A 15,709-nucleotide genomic window follows, 5' to 3' on the forward strand; every position below is an offset into this window, starting at 1 on the left:
AAGTTAAAAAAACAAAGTAATTAGTTGTGGTAACTATTTTATATCTTTATTTTCTGAGATACATATGTTGAGAGCAAAAATACTCTATAAAGAGATAACATATCATACATCACATACAAGTTTTTTTGATTATATTAACACAAAGTCAACAAATAAAATTGAATCGAAAAAATCGAAAAAAAGTTTCGTGACATTAAGAAACATAATTTATTTTAATTATATTATCACTTTTTACAAAACTAACGGTTTGTAAGCATCTTTAATTTTCATAATAATTTAGTAAAATGTTGGTTTACGTTGGACGTCAATTGGGAAGTCATTTATTTTTTACTAATAAAATGGAATTAATGCAAAAGATCACGAAAATATAGTTTGAAATACAAGCTGAGTTTTGTACTCGATTAATCAAATTAATGCCACGCAAATGTTATGCAGTCATCAAATTCAAGGGTTATCCAACATCTTACTAAATTATTATGAAAATTAAAAACGCTTACAAATCGTTATTTTTATTAAAAGTGATTATATTAATTCAAATAAACTATGTTTCTTAACTTTTGTTACGAAAATTTTGTTCGATTTTTTCGACTCAATTTTATTTATTGACTTTGTTAATATAATCGAAAAAGTTTGTAATTTATTGATGTAGGATATGTTATCTCTTTATAGTAGTTTTTCTCAAACTATGTATCTAAAAAAATAAAGAATATAAAATAGTTACCAAATGATTACTTTTTGTTTCTTAACTTTTGTTAGTAAGTGTATTTAATAATATAGTTGACATAACATAAATAATATACAAATTTGAACAAAAATATTTTTACATTAAGAATATTTTTATTTTTAACGTCTCTCAGTATTTAATAAATAGATAAATGTGATTTTTACAAATCCGGCCAATAGAGCCAAGCACGAAAATTAATTCTAATTTTTAGGAACTGTATCTCTTGGTTTGAGATTACAAAGCACCTTCAATTAACAATCCTCGAACTTACAACGGGAAAATAGGCGAGAAAAATATTGGTCCGAAAAGTCGCTGAAGCGGGAATTGAACCCGTGTCTTTCGCTTGCCGGGCGACTCTATTACTCCTATCCACACGTTCACAGTCCATCTGCCTTGAACATTTGTTTGTTTCAATGCAATGTAGATTGTGCTCCGCATAATGATGCTCGTTATGCCTGTTTATGGATCCATCGCTTCCAAAAACTGCTTCATCAGACCAAAGAATATTATTTTAAAATATGTCGTTTCCGGCATCATTGAAATTCACCTGCATAAATTAGTATGACCACAATTAACAAATTAATGACAACAACGTCTGGTATGTTGTTAAAGAATAGAAATAAATTTTTAAATAAACTTACGTGTTCAATAAGCCATTCACAAAAATTTAAACGCCGTGGCATATCACCAAGTATCAGCCTTTGTGTTGTATGCCGTTTAAATGGATGCCAACCCAAAGAATGTTTAATAATTCTATGCACGGTAACATGGTTCATGTTTAAATCTGTGGCAATTGCTCTTGGTGCTTGTATGAGAATTTTCCATAAGAGCTTCTTGAACAGCATCAATTTCCTCTTGTCTTCTTTGCGGAACATGGATGGGTCTGATGGATTTATAAAACTGTCCATTTCTTTTTAATCTTTCGGAAAGACGGTGAAAGAAACCATGATCCACATGTCGTCTATCCGGAAATCTTTGAGCGTAAAGTGCAGCCGCTTGCCTTTGATTCTTTTGACACTCGCCATAAATAAGAATCATATCTGTTAATTCTTCAAACGAATAATGATTTTTTTCATGTTCCATCGTAATCACTCAATATGACTTTCACGCCATTAACTTTTGTTAAACAAAAGATCGGGAAACTATAGAACAGAAGCGCATTCCAGATACTCTAACAGTCTTCTGTTTTTATTCTTTTTTCATCATCTTTGCAAAAGATGAAAAGAAATAGACAATTTTATAAATCCATTAGATCCATCCACATTTCGCAAAGGAAACAGGAGATAATTGATGTTGTTGATGAGGCTCATATGGAAAATATTCATACAAGCACAAGAGAAATTGCCACAAATTTGAACATGAGATCCGTTCATAAAATGATTAAACATTCTCTAGATTGGCATCCATTTAAACAGTTAATAACACAAAGACTCATACCTGGTAATATGCCACGACGTTTAAATTCTTATAAATGGCTTATTGAACACAAAAGTTTATTTAAAAATATATTTTTATTTTTTTATTACAACATACCAGACGTTGTTGTCGTTTACTTGTTAATTGTGTCGTCATACTAACTTATTCAGTTTATACAGGTAAATTTCAATGATGCCGGAAACGATTGTTACGTCCAGACTCAAGGAAGGAAGAGTCGAAACAAAGGACGTAACTAAATTTATCTCGAACGACGGCAGACTATCCGTCTGTTCGACCTGAACGAACGTCTAGGCCCAAATAAGTCAACGACCGCAAGGGTCGCTCTTACTCTATTTAAAGGGCCGTTCGCTCGGTGATCCCTTTTCGGCAAGAGAATTTAATCTCTTTTGCGCAGGATGGCACCTTGTGCGATCTTGGTTTACGGGAATGAGTGGGAACGGGTTATAAATTAAAGAGTATTAGGCCTCATATTAAAACAATTAATTTATTTTACTCTTAAAGAACGAGAAAAGAAGAATTAAATTCATAAGAATCATATTATACTTATACATTATTATTATTATTATTATTTATTCTATTTATTCTAATTGTGTACTTCTCTTAGTCGAGAAAAAAAAAGAAATAGATGCTCGTGTGTATGAGTGAGTGATTGTGTATAAATCGCGGGTGATACATAGATACGGAGGTCTTCAATCGGGGCAGAAAGGGGAAAGAGTTATTGTTTAAATTTTAGGGTCCCGATTGGTGGTTACAATAATTTAAACGATAATAGATATATAAATATAGTGTCCATGTGTGTGCGTGTGAGAGAGAATGCTAGTTTATGAGAGTTCGGTAATTTCGACGGTGGAAGGGAAAAGGAAGGCGCGGAGGATATCGACGGGAAATCCGATAGGGTTGGGATGGATAGGGGTAAACATAGGGATGAGGGCGCCGGGGAGACTTCCCGCTACAATTCTCATGAACTGCTCTTCATCGGGATCGTCTGGCCCGCAGGTGTAAACACCTTCTGGGAGTGGGAGCTCTAGTATAGGGAAATTAGAAAGGAGTCATCTATAACATTCGTCTTCGTGTTGGAATGGAATTTGCCCGATGTGTCTCTTTAAAAAGGAGTAGGCCTCGTTATAAATGAAGGGGATTTCTACAACCTCTTGACAAGTACAACCTTCGTCACACTCTATATTAAGTGGTGAGGGGGAGGGAGAATGATTGAGACAAGGAGAGGGAGGGTGGTTCTGAGGTGCAGAAGATGGAATGTGCGATGGCTCTGGAGAGGAAGTCAGAGGGTCAAGGGGAGTGTCAGGGTTCCTATTTCTGCTGTGTTTATTTATTATATGAATGTGTTCTTAAGCGCTCTAATAATTCCTGGGTTGGACTATCGTCCGGGAATGAATCGGCCGTAGCCCGAGCCACTTCTTGCCTCAGGCGTCGATTCCGACGATTTCGCGCATGCTTTGCTCCAGCTCTCGAAGTCCGCTTTCTTAAGTCGTCCACTAAGAATGACGAACGATAAGAAAAATCGATCGAGGCGATGGAGTGCAATTTCGAAATAATTCTTGGAATACTATTCTCTTTCCATTCTGTCGTTATTAATTCTATTTCTTATTCCTTGCGCTTGTAGGATTCTAGAGAGAGAGGGAGAGAGAGAGAGAGAGAGAGAGAGAGAGAGAGACTGGATAATGTAGTAGGGGAAAGTTATGGGAAACGGTATCACGAATCTCTCCGTTATCACGGGAGATCCTGAGTGATTTTTCGGGATGGATGAAATCACGGATCTCGCTGTTATCACAGGAAATCCTGAGTGATTTTTGGAGATGGATGAAATCACGGATCTCGCCATTATCACGAGAAATCCTGAGTGATTTTTGGAGATGGATGAAATCACGGATCTCGCCGTTATCATGGAAAATCCTGAGTGATTTTTTGAACGGGTGAAATCACGGATCTCGCCGTTATCACGAGAAATCCTGAGTGATTTTTCGAACGGGTGAAATCACGGATCTCACCGTTATCATGGGAAACCCTGAGTGATTTTTCGAACGGGTGAAATCACGGATCTCACCGTTATCACGGGAAATCCTGAGTGATTTTTGGAGATGGATGAAATCACGGATCTCGCCGTTATTACGGGAAATCCTGAGTGATTTTCGGGGCGGAAGAGAGAGGGAGAAGAAGGTTTAGGGTTGGATATGATAGGACTTGCGCAAAAGGAGATAAAGAAGATGGCTTTATCTTAAATCCAAGAATTATTTTGATACGGGGTGAAAATTGTACTTTATGTTTCTCCCTTTTTATATACATATATGTGTGTCTTGACTTACTGTTAGTAGAGTGCGTTGTTAATAATGGCTGCAGGGTTCTAGTCTGGTTGTGTGGTCTTCCGGACTTCCACTATGTTTTTTTCACTTGCACTCTAACGAACGTCGGAATTTGAGTTGAAAGCGGATTTCGAAATTGAAAGTATATAAAAGTCCAAAGAGTCTAGATACGAGCTCGGATAGCTTGTACACGGCAAAACTGCGCTCGAAAGTTCGGATTAAAAAATCTACTCTCTCGAGGGATATCGCGAGTATATAGACCTTCTTGCTCCTCCTTTCCATTGGTTTATTAACATTTCCTGACGAATAGGAAATTTTTCAATGACGCCCTTTAGGTCCCGGAGGCGTCTCTTTTAATTTTACAATTACTACGATTGGTTAGGGCTTTTGTTTAGAGCTCTAGGTTTCGACCAATGGAGAATTTGTTGTAGTCAAGTGAGGTTGATATTTTTATTACCCTCTCGAATTTATCTCAGGCAGATATCGCGTAACGACGATCTGTCAGGCGAGAATTGTTTAGGTTCGGTTATCGTTGTTAGTCTTTCTTCTAAATTTTTATTAGTTTCCGAGTGTTGGTTTCGTTTAGAGAACTGTCGACTATAGTTTAACTTCTTAGAATATAATGAGTTATAGTTTGAATTTGAGTTGATCTGTTTGCTTCTCAAGTTCTGTATTTACTCTTTACTTTTACGATGGAACTGTCTCGGAATATGTTTGTCTCGCCTTTTTTTTTTTCTCGCTGTGGAAACCTTCAGAAGGTACCCTTGCCCCCCGGGTAGGGAGCAGGGGTTATGTGGGATTCCTTCTCCTCGCCCCAGGGAGAACCGAAGTTCTCCCTGTGGCGAGGCACAGAAAGGGACCGCACTAAAACCACAGCGGGTGTCCTTCCCGGGCGTTTAGGTAGGGAGCGCGGAGGATGCTGGTTGCCCATGCCGACTCCACGCCCCCCCCCGCCTTTCCGTCTCGGGGGAAGACCGCAGGAGCAGCCTTCCCTCCGCCATCGTGCGGACTCCGCGGTTGCAACGCAGGGCGACACCAACCCCACGCTGCGCCCTCCCAGAAAGTTTGGGGGCGGGGTCGCGGCTCGAGTATTCCCGCTCGGGCCGCGGCCCTCCGCCTCCAGGGTTGTCGCTCTCTCCGCTCCCCGAAGGGGACGCGGATTCGACGGTCAGCCCTGGAGGCCCGCTCCAGATGACTCCCCTCAGAAGGAAAGAGGTCATCTCTACAACGGGAGAGCCCTCGCACCGGTGCACTAGGCTCCCGGTACGAGGGCTCCCTTCGCTGCATTTCGTCCGTGAGGGGAGGCGCGCGCCCACCCGGGTGCTGGGCCCGAAGCCCCGACCCTCGGGCGCGCGCGCGCCCCCCCCCCCCCGGCCCCACCGGTTGGCGCTCCCACCGCCCCCTAGGGGTTAGGCCTCGGCGACAACCGAGGGGGTTGCCCATTCGGTGGCCGGAGAGAGGAGACCGCGCCCTAAAGCGCGGCCACCCCAGCCCAATCCCCGATTTCCCGAGAGGTCACCGGGGGGGAATTTGGGGACTTAAGCGTCTCCGTCTCCCCCCCCGATGACCTCATCCCGCATCCTGACTGGATGTGGGTGTTAAGGGGACGCCCCCCCCCGCCGCATCCCGACCGCAGGTGAGCCCACGGCCAAGGGCGCAGAGGGGGGAACGCCCTCGACTGTCTCCTCCTCGTCACCCTCCTCCTCTTCTTCCTCAAACTCCACTCCTCATCTTCGCTGCTCTCTCGCCCCTCCATCTCTCTCTGTCTCTTACTCGTCCTCTCTCGCTCTCTCTCCGCCTCCTCCTTCTGCAGCATGACGTTGCAAAGCATCAGCTGCAAAGCATCAGCTGCAAAAGCGGGTGGCGAACAGGATCTGCCGGGGGTACCGTACGGTAAGCTGGACGGTTGTGGGGGTGCTCTCCGGAGTACCCCCCGTGGAATTGCTCGCCCGTATGTACGCCGATGTCTATCGGCGTACACTGGAGTATCAGCGGGCGGGCATTCCAATCACGGACGGTGTCCGGCAGGCCCTACGGGTCTATACTCGGCGCGCGCTGATCCGGGAGTGGGGCGAAAGATTACTCGACCCACGATTACCGGGTCAGCGCACCGTCGAGGCCATCTTGCCCTGTCTAGAAGAATGGCTAGACAGGGCACGCGGGGGTGTCTCATATCATATGACCCAGGTGCTCACAGGCCACGGCTGTTTTGGTGAGTACCTGGATCGCATACAGAAGGAGCGCACGGCACGATGCCACCATTGCCATCACGGGCTGGATTCCGCCCAGCACACACTAGCGGAATGTTCTGCCTGGGCGGACGAAAGATCCGAGCTCGTGGCCGCAATTGGGACGGATGTGTCACTGCCCGCAGTAATACGGGCAGTAACAGACAATGATGATGGATGGAAGGCGTTCTCTTTGGCTCTGCGGGTGGCGTCCAGTCTCTCCGCCCACACTGGGGCACCGTACAGAAGCATCGAGTGGACGGTGCCGGCGTACAGACGGCGAACATTCCCGTCCGGGCCTCCGAGATTGGGCAGCAATCGGCTGAGTGCCACCGCCGCCCGCTCTACTCTCGGGGCTATGCGACGGAAATGCTCGCCGAAGCTCCACTTGCCATCGAGGTGGAGACCCAAGTATTTAATTTGAGTCCTGACCTCCACAGGGGCGTCCTCCACGTAGATTTGGGCCCTTGGCGGCGCCCCACGGCGGCCGTTATGCATAAAAACGGCCTCCGTTTTTTGGGGCGCCACCCTGAGCCCAATCTGACTTATGCGCCACACGACACGAGCCACCGCAAGGTTGGCCCGCGCAGTCGCCTCTTCCCACGAGGATCCCCCGGCCATCACGATTGTGTCGTCTGCGTAGCAGACTGCGCGACAGCCGGGGGGCAGGGCCGTCCGAAGAACGACGTCGTATGCGAGGTTCCACATTAGGGGTCCTAGCACTGACCCTTGTGGAACCCCGCATGTCATTCTTATGTGTCGCTCCTCGGCGTTACCGTCCGTGTAAGCCAGCTGCCTATCCCGGAAGTAGTCCCCGAGGATTGTGACCAGGTACGGGGGCACCCTATGGTATGTTAGGGCCCCCCCGACCCGGCTCCAGGGCAGGGTGTTAAACGCGTTGGAGATATCCAACGATACCGCCAATAACACCCCGCCCTCTCTCGTTACGGCCTCCGCGATTGAGCGGACGCGCAAGATCGCGTCAATGGTCGACCGCCCGGCGCGGAAGCCGTATTGATCGTTGTTAAGATTGGGACCCTCCCGGGACAAATGATGGACGAGGCGATCGGCAATAATCCTTTCAAGGATTTTTCCCGCCTCATCCAAAAGGCAGATTGGCCTATAAGCCGATGGAGAATCCCCCGGCTTGCCCTGCTTGGGAAGGAGGACGATATTAGCCTCCTTCCACTCTCGTGAGAATCGGCCCATGCGAAAGCACTCATTGTATAGATGCCGCATGGGCTTGGCGAGACCCCGATGGGCTAAAGCCCAGGCCTTTCCGTGGACGCCGTCAGGACCGGGGGCTTTCCCCTTTTTTATTTTCCTAACGGCGTCTTTGAGCTCTCCTCCCGTGACCCTCATAGTCTCATCGTCCCACTCCCACTCCCGCGCCGGAATCGGGTCAACATCTTCCTGTCTGCGCGGAAATAGGGTGTCGACGACTCGGCTAACGAACTGGGGGTCGAGAGATTCCGTCATCGGAGGCGCCCCGCCCCGTAGTTTGTTCAAGACTATTCGGTATGGGCGCCCCCAAGGGTCCTCATCTAGGGAGGAGAGCAACTCCTTCCATGCCTGGGCTTTTGACTTCCTTATGAGGACGCGTAGGGCGTCCCGTCTATGGCGGTACGCGTCCCACGCGTCCTCGTAGCTCTCGGGGTCTGTCTGCGCGAACCGCTTCCTTCGCCGAAGGTGTCTTCTTGCGTGGTCGGAGGATCGCCGAGCCTCGGCGATTTCCTCCGACCACCAATATGCCTTCCGTGGGGACCTGGCCGTCACCTTGGGCATGGCTGCGTTGCACGCTTTTTCAATCGTGTCTTGCAGCCATGCCCGATGTCCGTCCAGGTCCCCCTTCATGTCCTCGCCATCGGCCATGAGGACAGCCTCAACCGTGGACAGGAACGCGTCCTGGTTCGTCTTGCGTAGGGCCCACCTGTGATGTTTGTCTCGCCTGTCAGATTGTCGGTTTATCTGTGCGTCTGCGATATTTAAAATATCGCCTTGCGTTGTCCGAAAGAAAAGAATCGTGGAGTCCACAGGGCGTAACGATTTTTTACTATTATTATTAAATTATCTCTGTGTATGTTTTTCTCGCTTATCAGATCACAGTTTATTAGTGCAGCTGCAATATTTCAAATATCGCCTTGCATTCTCCGAAAGAAAAGAATCGTGGAGTCCACAGGACGTAACACGATATATTATTGAAAAATATTTTCCGGTCTGACGAAGCAGTTTTTGGAAGTGATGGATCCATAAACAGATATAATGAGTATCACTATGCAAAGCATAATCCACATTGTGTGAAACAAACAAGATGGACTGTGAATGTGTGAATAGGAATAATAGAGGATCATATCATCGGTCTCGAATTTATTCAGGGCAATGTAAATGCACATTATTATGCAAATTTTTTACTCCATCGGCTCCACGAACTTCTCGAGGATAAGCCAATGGCTAATAGAATGGAAATAATGTTTAACAGGATAGACATCTCGCCCACATATCTCTTTTAGCGAGAATCATTTAAATCAAAAACTTCCCGAGACATGAATTGGACTTCATGGTCTTCAGGAATGGCCACCATGCTTCCGGATCTCATGCTAATAGATTTTTTCGTGTGAGGCTTCTTAAAAAATAAAGATATATGAAACCCTGCCGGAAAATACGGAAATTAAAAAAAATAGAATACAAAACGCATGTGCAGAGATTACTCCTCTCATATTAAAATGAGTAAAAGAAAATTTCGTGCGCAGAATTGCTCTATGTTTAGAAAAAGATGGTGGGATACATCGAACATTTATTATAATTTATTATATTTAAAAATAAAAAATATTTTTGTTCAAATTTGTTTATTAAATTTTATTTATGTGATGTTATATATATTATTTAATATATATTTTATTTATATTATTAAATTTCACTACTGTTCACTATCCTAGAGTCATAAAAACCGATTTCTCTTTCCTCACTTCCCGTCGGACTTGCATTCTGATTTTATTCTGCGAGCCCAGTAAAGCATGCCCCTGTCGGTAAGCAGATAGGCAACCCGACATACTGATGTGTATGTCGCAGAAACACCCACATTTATTTTTTCTCTTTTTTCTTTATTTTCACGTTAAATTATATGTACCATGTTAAAATCTCTAGGAAAAATTCCGAGCAAGCCAAGAGCATTTGTAGAGTTCAATGGATTTCTAAATGAAAAAATCAACATTTCTGTGACTTTCAGGTGAAGAATCTAAGTTTTTAGTCTAAATTCTTTTTTTCTCTAAAATTTAACATATACATATAAAAATATTAATTCTGTTAAAATTAAAAATTCATTAGATATGAAAAGACTAAAATTTATCTTACAGATGGAACCAACCTGAATTTGCAAACGAAACGATACAAGGATATACAGTGCAATGTTGGTTCATCGAGAATCTAAAAGCGATTCAAATCTGTGACGACAAAACTATCTTAACTACAATGGAGTGCACAGAGCATAATCAAAAACCTAACACGACGTACTATTTTCTAGTACGAGCGTATACTGAAACTGGTGTTGGGCCTTATACGGATTTAATGAAAGTATCAACTATGCATGAAAATCCGATACCTCAATTATTGATCAGATCAGGGAAAAGTATCAAAATATGGGACCTGGATTCAAGAACCTACTTTAATCTCTTTAATATGTTTGATTTCTTATATGATGCAATAGATATCGCTTATTCTGCAGCAGAACATAAAATTTATTGAATTTAGTTTATTGGGGATAAAAATATACGTCAGCTAATGATATGGGATATGAATAAAAATAATATTACAAACATAACTAGCCTTAAAATAAATGCACAAAATCTCTGCATTGATTGGATAGGAAGAAATCTATATTGGTTAGAATATGATGAGTCAATCGGTTACATTATAAAGCTGGACTTAACAATATGGCAAAATGGCATAATCAAATATGATAAAATTTTGAGCAGAGAAAATCTTGTTTATTTAACTATACAGCCGTCTATAGGGTACGTTAACTTTTATTCACTTGAAAAAAATGAACACTTTTGTATCTTCCAGTTAAGAATTTATATTATTTTTTAATTTTGCAGTAATTTACTATGATTTTGTAATAAAGATAAAGAATCATAAAATCATTAATTATCATAAAATTGTAAGAACTTAAGTATATAATTTGTTAAATTTTATATTATTTTTTAATATATTTAGTGTTACGTCCTGGCCTGCACGAAGGAAAGGCCGTTCGAAGGTCGTAACAGCGTTTTCCCGAAATCGGAGTGATTTCGGGTCGAACGGACTGTCTGGCCCTTTTGCAGGTCAACGACTGGATAGTCGCTTTTACCTGGCTTATCTCAGGAGTCCGTTCGTCGGTCCTTTTCGGTAAGGGAATTAAATCCCTTTTACGCGGGATAGGACCTTGTGCGATCTCGGGGGATATATGAAGGAACGCAGGGGTTTAAATAAGACTTTAAATTCGCGTAATGTAAATAATTATCATTTATTCAAAAAAAATAAAATCTTAATAATATTCGGAGAATTAGACATTTGAATTTGTGGACATGTATAAACAATTATATATGTGTGTGTGTGTGTGTGTGTAACGTTGATGTGCTATGAGGCGGTTGAGGATTCGCGTTGGTTTTTGATCGTCCCGTTTCAATCGGAGAGCGCGTTTCAATGCTCGACGGGCAGCGATTTCCACTACTTATTAAGTTTAGTCGCGATTCCGGGGATTTATTCACTTCCGTGATCGTAGAAGAATGAAAGTACTCACTGTTGGCTGTATATTATTTGGTGAGCGGGTTGGCAGCTATAGGTTGATCCTCAGGATCGATGGTTCCTTCGAGTGGTGTGGGGGAAGGTGTAGGTTGACTGGTAGCTGGTTGTTGAGCCCCGATGGTCACAATATATATTTAATGCGAGGATCCAGAAGTGTGTAACTGCCACGACGTAGGCGGAATTAATAGAGAGCGTTCTTGGAAGATTCGCTGCTTTTATACTATTCGTCTGCCCTTCCTATAGGGCAAAGGGCATCTTCTTTTCTTGTGACTCATAGTCATACGTTCGGTGTTTAATCCCCTTTGCGCAACGTATTGCTTCCTTGTATGAAGAGTTCTTTCCTAATTCCGATCTTTGGTCTACTGATAGCGTGTGTCGATCGTGATATTTCAACATTACCTATGACTTATTGATCAAAGTGTAGGTTTCGTATCTCACCGATCGAGTTGTTTCACAATCACTGTCTTTCTCCATTTAATTCTTATAACTAATTTCGGTCTTATAATTAATATGTTCGCGGAACACGAATCTGCGTAAATCGGGGAGGAGAAAAGAATCGTGCAGTCCACAGGACGTAACATTAGTATAGAGAGCGTTTAAATTCTTAGTGTTATTTTTTTAACTTTATGATTAAAATTATGTTTTTTTAATACACATATAGAATAATATATATATTTTGCAGATTTTTATACTGGACGGAAACGTTACATGCAGAGTCATATATACAGTATGTAATAATGAAATTGGATTTTGACGGAAAAAATATGCAATCTTTTTAAAAACCGATATGACCTTTTGTCCATACAATGTATAATTTTTTAAATTTTATTATCATATGAATCTTGACATCACAAATACAGAGGAGCTGCTAATATACTGGCTAGATAAACATGAATTATTTGTGGCGAACATTAAAATAAATAAATGTAATTAAATTTCAATTGCTGAAATTGGCACGAAGTTTGCGCCATATTTTATAATTGATAAAACAAATATTTATGTAAATAGACGTAATGTAAATACATCAAGTACTCATCTTTATACTTTAAAAAAGACGTATGCACTTGTCGACAGTGAAAAAAACACATCTAAATACGAGCAAATAATAAAAGGCACGGATTTCTTTACACGATATTGTTTGGTAAATCATCCTCCTTACAACCATATCCTCGGACGGAATGCCTTACGCCTGATGAAAAAAAATATAATATTACAATAGTAAAAATAATAGCGAACAGTATTGTTTTGAACTTTACAGAACCAACTCGCAAGCACAAATGCGAAAACAACATACCAACTCCTAAATATATCATCTATGTAAGCTATTTGAATAATAACCTTAATAACAAGTTCGATGAATTCTATATGCAGACATACGAGCGGCATTATGAAATTCAGAATTTAACACCGTTTACAAAATACAAGCTGAAGCTAGGTGTGAGCAATTTTTACTCTGATCAATTATCGATGGACCTGCAATTCCGATCGGAAGTCATACTAAGAACTAACGAAAGCAAACTCAATGCACCAGAAAATGTGACCGTTCAGTTTCTGACGCCCACTATAGCGGCAGTTTATTAGATTCCACCCACGAAACTGAATTCTGCGACAGTAACTTATAGAGTATATTGGGAATCAATTAACTCGGTGAACAGCACGCAACCGATAGAAGAACCATTTATTAATAATAAAGTAGACAACAAATTTTTTACACTATCGTTGCTGCCAGAACAGAAATACTTACAAGGAAAGGTACCCAACTGTCACTCACGGATTTTAATGAAACTTTGCACACTTGTAAAACTATGCAAAATAATAGACACGTATTTTTTTTTATGTGCGGAGAAGCGATTTTAAGGGCAGACTATACCACAAGTAGTAGGGATAAAACAAAAAAAACAATTAATGAATTAAATTCAATATACTAATTGTTATTGAAGAAACTATTATTGTATGCACTGTTAAATTTAATAAAAATTAATTCCAAATAACTTGTTTAACAAGACACTTCATGTACCTTTAAAAATTGTCGACCAATAATACTACAAATAAGAAAAAATATGATTTTCACCACAAAGTACTCACAAAGTATGGGCGTTATATTTAATCAGCCATTTTGTATTTTTAAATTATAATGACAGATTCGAATTCTGCGACCCCGCAAACCCCATAATATCTCAGTTTTCAAAAAAATTGTCAAGAATGTATTTATAACGTGAAAATCACCTCATATATACAAGGGGTTGTTTCTGCCCTTAAAATCGCTTCTCCGCACATAAAAAAAATACGTGTCTATTATTTTGCATAGTTTTACAAGTGTGCAAAGTTTCATTAAAATCCGTGAGTGACAGTTGGGTACCTTTACTTGTTAGTATATGTACGAAGGCAGTTCGATAAGTCAGTGACAGTAGATATACTATACCAATTCTAACTCATGGGCAATGAGGGAGGAGGGGGGGGGGTGAGGGGGGGAACCTGTGGTGCGGGGGAATGACGTCATGCAGGGAGGGGGAATGACGTCACGCGGGGAGGGGGAAACGTCCGCGATGTACCGCGAGGGGTCCACGATTTTGGTGCCGGGTCCGCGAGGAGTCCGCGGGGAGGGGGGAGCGTCCGCGATTTTGGTGCCTGGTCCGCGAGGGGTCCGCGGGGAGGGGGAAGCGTCCGCGATGCACCGCGAGGGGTCCGCGGGGAGGGGGAAGCGTCCGCGATGCACCGCGAGGGGTCCGCGGGGAGGGGGAAGCGTCCGCGATGTACCGCGAGGGGGCCGCGGGGAGGGGTCGGCGTCCGCGAGGTTAGGGTCCGCGAGGGGGCCGCGGGGAAGGGGAAGCGAAAGATCGCATGAAGCTTTTTGGGTGAGGGGTCCGCGGGGAGAGAGGAACGCGAAGGAAAGCGCGAGGCACACGTGAGAGAGATGACGCAAGCGAGGCGTATATGCAAGAGCGAGAGAGATAGTGCGAGATGGAGAGGTAGCGAGATGACGCGAAGGAGAGCGCGAGGTGCACGCGAGCGAGATATCGCAAGAGAGAATTTTTTTAATTAATATTTTTTTCTTTTTAATATTTTTTAAATTAATATTTTTAGGATGAGGAAGGGGAGAGAGGACCTATTCTAAAATAAATTATATATTTTTTAATATTTAAAATAATGTTTATTATATAACTGTGTGTGTGTATTTAAAATATAAAATATACAATATATAAAATATAAAATATAAATTAATATACAATGTAAAATATAAATAGGGGATGTGGGGCGGTGTTGAGCGATGGTGATGGTGATGATGAGGTGATGGGTGTCGGCGGACGTCGGCGCGGCACGATGGTGCTGCGGCCGTGAAAGGCTCCTGCATAACAGAAAACAGTTTTTTATTAATTAATTTAATAATTTTTAAATATTTTAATTTATTTATTATTATAAAAATAAAGAGACTTACACAGATTACCAAGAAAACTCGTTTGCAATACAACCAGGATTGAGTTCTGTTACATGGAAATTTTGAACTCGCCATTCAAAAAAGTCGAGTGGAGAATGATACAAATTATGCATAAAGATGCAATCATACAGATTTTTCGTGTGACGTTTTTTGAAACCTATTTCGCGCCCGTGTATTGCCTGCACGATTGAATTTACTGGAGTGTTTGTCGATAGTGCTGGAACATTGGTATCTACGCTTAAGTAACGTCTGCGTAGCAATCTTCTTATTTCTTCAAGTCGCGCGATTCGAGCGGTCCGTGACTGCAAATCTCCGATCAATAATTTTGGATTTATTTTTATTTCATAAAATTTCCAAAAAAATCTCCATGGTTGTGGGTATTGTCCTTTCAGCAAATCGATACATCCATCGCACTCCAACTCCCATTTATTATAACTCACTTTATCACTTTCAGTCGGACGCACTGCAAAATTTTCTTTTTCCAACGCAGCAGCAATTTCTAACACATCTTTTTCCAGTGATGCAATGTATTCCTCCAGAGTTAACATCTTCACATCACTCGCCATTTTCACAGCACTTTAAGTGTTTTAATTTTTAAACAGTTTAATGTGTGCAAATAGGACACACACTGCACGATAAAATTTGATTTAGGGAGCATCTACAGTTGCAACACGTTATCCCTTCAATTAGAGTATATCTTACAGTTTCATACAACCGCACAGCATGAGCATGCGAGTATAAGTCTGCTACTCTATGACACGACACATATATTATAATGTTGCTC

This window comes from Prenolepis imparis, unplaced genomic scaffold (genome assembly GCF_030444845.1).
Source record: "Prenolepis imparis isolate NDT839.2.m4 unplaced genomic scaffold, iyPreImpa1.0 SCAF_5, whole genome shotgun sequence".
NCBI lineage: Eukaryota > Metazoa > Arthropoda > Insecta > Hymenoptera > Formicidae > Prenolepis > Prenolepis imparis.